This window comes from Herpailurus yagouaroundi, unplaced genomic scaffold (assembly GCF_014898765.1).
Source record: "Herpailurus yagouaroundi ecotype Mexico unplaced genomic scaffold, PumYag 186, whole genome shotgun sequence".
NCBI lineage: Eukaryota > Metazoa > Chordata > Mammalia > Carnivora > Felidae > Herpailurus > Herpailurus yagouaroundi.
In genome coordinates, this window is record NW_024412417.1 from 14,125,185 (window position 1) to 14,130,606 (window position 5,422).

Here is a 5,422-nt window from a genome sequence, read left to right on the forward strand (position 1 = left end):
TTGGCTTGATTCTTCAAAGCCCAGTGTAGGCTGAGAGGGCATACATGGCTGGTGTGACAAACCACGCTGATTACTGATGAGTGGGTTGTCCCCAGCCCCTAAGGCAGGGGGAAGTCAGCCCAAATGTGCAGAGCCTGTGAGAATGCCAATTCCTGGGCCCTGCGCCCAGAGATCCTGATTTGGTGGGTCTGGGGTGGGGCCTAGAATTCTGCATTTTAAAATAAAAATAAAATAAAATAAAATAAAATAAAATAAAATAAAAATAAAAAAGCACCGTGGGTAATTCTGATGCAAGTAGCCACAGGTTAAAAAACTCCAGCGGGCTATGGCTGTGGCTTATAAGCGTAGAAATCAGCTGGGCACCCAGCATGCTGCTCTACTCCCAGCCAGAACCTTCCTGGAGTGTATATTCCAGGAAACTATTTATATATCTATTTTTTTCAATGACATAATTTTTTCCCCTTGGTTATAAAGCGATTGCAGAGAACTTATATAATGCCATAATAAAAAAAAAAAAAAAATAACAGCCACTCATAATCTCTCCAAAAGGGGTGGGACTATCAGCATCACGTTGTGGTTTTTTTCTTCTTTGTGTATTTTTTATAAAGTTGACAACATACTGAAGAGATCGTGTTATTTCATCTTCCCTCGTGTCACTATTTTTTCCTGAATATACCATTTCTGAGGCTACATAATATCCCCCTCGTGTGGATGTGACTTATTTTAATAACCACCCTTACCTGTTAGATGTTGAACAATAATTAACGATTGTAATATTGAGTCGGATATCTCTACGCATAAAGTTTTATCAACACTTTTGCTGACTTCCGATAGCTAGGTTCCTAGAATTGGATCACTGGATTAAAGGATGTGAATGTTTTTGAGGCTTCTGATAAAGAGACTGCCAACGTGCTGTTCCAATTTGCCCCCTCGCTGGCATATAGTGGAATGCCCCCGTGTTGACTAGCCCTCAGCCTGTACCACAGCCTGTTACCAAAGATATTACTCTTACTGTATGTTATGAGTTGAATTATTTTCCCTAAAAAAAAAAAAAAAAAAAAATTTGTGGAGTCCTAACCTTATTTGGAAACAGGGTCTTTGCAGAGGCAATCAAGTTAAGAAGAGGTCATTAGGGTGGGCCTTTGTCCAATATGACAGGTGTCCTTACTAAGAGGAGAATGCCACGTGAGTCACAGATACACAGGGAGGGCATCACGTGCTAAAGGAGGCAGAGACTGGAGTGATGTTTCTGCGTGCCACGGAATGTGGCCTGAAGCTAGGAAGCGACAAGGAAGGCTTCCACCCAGAGTCTCAGTGGGAGCACAGCCCTGGTGACACCTTGATTTCAGACTTCTAACCTCCAGAATTCTGAGCAAATCAATTTCTGTTGTTTAAAGCAAGTAAATTTCTGTAGCACTTGGTTATGCATTCCTGGGAAATGAATATACGTGTATTTCCTGGATTGGTGTCACCGCGACCAGAAACGGCTGAGGTGCAAAGGACAGAAGAGTGTCCAGTGCAGCCAGTTAATCCGTCCTTCCTGGGAGCACTTCCTGCTCCTGTGCACAGGAGTAAGAGTCCAGGGCCCAGCATGGGACTCTGGGGCCCATAATCCATTAGAGCATCTATTTCCCTCAGTCACATCTCATGGTAGACGGGCACACAAAACATGAACTTTGCATTTTTCTTTCAAACTCTTGGATTTGACTCAATGGAATAAGGATTTATTGGGCTCTTTCAACACCTCCTGGATTAAAGCCTTGTTCAGCGGTTCAGACATGCCTAAGTGTCTGCGCAAAGGTCATCTTTGTCACTGATAAGGCCTCAGACTGATTCAGGATCAGGTTTCTCCCAGGCCCCAAACCCACGATTGGTCAGTAGATTATGCTGCAATTAAATTCCTTACTTCTAGAAATGTTGGTCTTTACTCCAATGGCTTCTGAAAAAGAGCCTGTTTCTCTCTCAAGTTGACCTTCTTGACCCTGGACATAACCTGGACCTAAAGAACCCCAAGTGGAAAAAATTATGCATGCTAAGGAAGTTTTTACACCCACAGTTTGAAAATCTAAAACACGTTAACCTACTCTTTACTGAGCATCCCTGACTTCTGGTCCTCACAAGAGTCCTGTGGGTGGGTATAATGATCTCTATTTTACAGGAAAAGAACCCAAGGCCCCAGCAGATCAGCCGGCAGATGGCCCAAGGTAGCAAAGCTCAGACATGGCAGAGCCAGACGTGGAGCCAAGATTTTCTAAAACAATGTCCTGGGCCCTCTCGTCTATTATGTGGCCAAGGATGGCTTAGGGAAGGTTAGCTCCTCAGTGGAGCGATAAATGCTACCAGAGGAAGCCAGATGTTTTGAGGAGTTATGCCCAACTTTCGGAGGCAGATCTTCCTAATTTAGCTCAGTCTCATGCCCAAATTTTCTGGTATCTGCAGTAATACAGAATTTTGTTACATGACCCCTGAAAAGAGTCTAATCTCTGCTAGTTCATCTTTGAATCTTATATCTCACTTTCAATATATCTGCTCCACAAGAGTTGCAAAAAAAAAAAAAAGTAAGCCCTCTAAATGCAGATGAGGACTCTTACATTTAATGAAATGCTTTGAAAAAAGTTTTGTGATGAGACAGAGCCCCTCAGGGGGGAAAAGAGAGAGAGACAGCCCCTAAAATTTTTTTGTATTAATGAACGTATTTACACATGACGTGTTAGCTTTAACGAAGTCCATCGGTATTCTTGAGTATGGACTTGCACACGATGGGCTAGCTCTAGTGAGGTGCCCTTATATTCCACTGGCCCTCTGCCCTAGTTCCAGCTGCTAAGGGAAGGAGCAAAGGCTCTTCCTGCTGAATGGCCGCTAGGAATCAATGAGGATGATGAGCCAGGGGGCGCAGAGGCTGAGCTCAAGCCAAGAGCAGACTGGGTCAAAACCCAAGCTGAGGCTCTCATGGAAGCAGACACGGCAAGCAGGAAGCCCCGTCAGACACAAAGGAAGAGTATCAGGCCAAGCGTGGGGCAGAGGAGGGGAGAGATGACAGCTAATTCGTTTCCTCAGGGGTTCCACCAAGGGGGAGCTGCAAAGATGAAACCCTGGGCCTCCCCGTGGGCCTCCGGGTGGAGAAAGAAGTTGAATTCAGCAAAACTGCTCAGGCCAAGCAAAGCAAAGTAAGAATTACGTGGATGCGTTTAGAGCCAAGTGCACTCAGGCAGGCAGGAGAAGAGTTTTGCAGAGAAAGTGGCAACTGAACTGGGCCCAAACCAGAAACATGAAAAATCGGAATGTGAAACAGTGGAGGAGGCAAATCCTACCCAAGGGAGTTCTCAGCCTGAAAAAAAAGATGTGGAAGTTGGGGGTGGCAGTGTCTGTGGCTTAGGTATCCGGCCACAGCTCCCCTCCTGCACCTGGCCTTAGCTCCCAGGATAACCCCCACTGGTCCAGCCCACCAGCTTCCCCGAAGGGCCACCACACAGGGCCCAGGACCTTCCACCACTAACATTTTCCATACCAATCCCTGGCCACTAGTTCTGCCCTCTGATGTCACAGGGCTCTGCATCCTGACCCATCTCGGCAAATTAGACCTCTCGACTTCCCAAGAGCTGTCATTCTTAACTCTTTTCTGCAGAGGCCTATAGCGCAGAGCTTCCCAGAAGTCTGGTTCAGTGCTATTTTGAGCGGGACTGGATTGGCAGAAATGAGCCACCCACCCGCACACTTGGGAAAAGGCTGCCCAAGGAGAAGGGGGCCAGGAGCTCCCACTCTGCACGAGTTTGAGTGAGGGTCATATGGGGCAAGCAGCAGCTCACGTGGCCCCTGTCGAGGCTGTACCCACAAACAGCTCTGGACAGATCCGGGCGGGTTCTGTTCACCCAGCTGTTGCGCTACTTCTGCAAGATGAGACACGGACACCCCCCTCCCCGGGGTTGGCATCACTTGTTGAGCCGTGGCTTTGGAAAGAACAGCAAGTTAAATCCCGGAAAGAGACTGAGAATGAAATCCAGCTGGAGGCCCACCAACGACAGTTGTGTCTTGCTCATCCTGGCGGCCACAGCCCCCCTCCTGCACCTGGCCTTAGCTCCCAGGATAACTCCCACTGGTCCAGCCCACCAGCTTCCCCGGAAGGGCCACCACCCAGGGCCCAGGGTGGTGGGGGCGGGGTGGGATGGACAGGGAGTGGAGGAAGCCCAAGCACCTGTGGGGCTCCTCTGCCTTCCTTCCTGTCTGACACGGGCAGGGAAACCTATCAGGGTTAAAGCAGCTTCCGGGTGCCTCTTGGGCCACTGCAAGTGGGTGCTTTTTAAAGGGTCTTTTGCCCTCCGTGAGCACCCTGGAACCACAGGATGCAGCCTCCCCGAGTGGTTACTGAACATTGACTCAGGGGCAGACCATAGCGCCCAGAGCCGCTACAGCCTTGTTATCCAGACCAAGGCCAGACTCCTTGGCATGTCTCATTCCTGCCTATAGCTAACCCATCTTCTGTCCTCAAGGGGCTTTGACCTAACATCTCAGGTAGGAAGCAGCTCACTTTCCCAGGAGCCCAGTCATGTTCTTCACACGTTCTTAATATTCTTCCTTCCTCTTTTCATACAGCGGCTTCCTTCCATCTTCCTATCACCACCCCCTTCACTAAACCACCACCCACCTTCTATTTCCTGAGGTTCTGGAAAGCCTTTCGGCTAGGATACACGTCCTCTTTGAAGGGTGTGAGGTGGGGGGAGTCACCAGCCTCAACCCCATCCCACCACGGGGCAGGGGAGGGAGGGAGGCTAGGCCAGTGCACCTCTTCAGGCTCGGCTAGAGCCGCTCCCACCGAAGGGAGCTGGATCACCTCCTCCAGACTCACGAGCTCCCCGGTGCCCCGGGGCCAGGGTGTTCACCCGGGCTCCCCTTCCTCCCCCGGAAACTCGGCCTGCGGCCTTTCCCAGCATGCCCCCCTTCCCCAAGCCACTGTGGGGCGGGTCCAGCCACCCACCCAGAGCCGGCTTCAGCACGTGGCTGTGGGGCGGCAGGTTTCCTCTCCGCCCGGCTGCACCGCGGAGCGGTTCTCACCCTCTTTCGCCTCTACCCCCCGTGACTTCTTGTAAAATGCTGCGCCCGTCCCCACCCACCTCCGCCCTCCCGCGGCTGCCAGACCGGGGCCGGCCCCCCACCGCCTCCCCCGGGGGCAGCGCTTTCTCCGCCCCTGGCAGCGGGATCCGCTTCGGAAACTGTTGACTCAGAGGGTGGCCGGGCGGCCAGCGTCTGATGTCAGCTTGGAGTGGGGCCAGGGGAGAGGGGGCGGGATCGCTGGGGGCTGGAGGCGCGGGGCGCGGGGCGCGGGGCAGGGCCCACGGGCGCCGGGCCGCGGCGGGGGGCTGTGCGGCTCGCTATTTTTTTTTTACAAGAAGTCACGGGGGGTAGAGGCGAAAGAGGGTGAGAACCG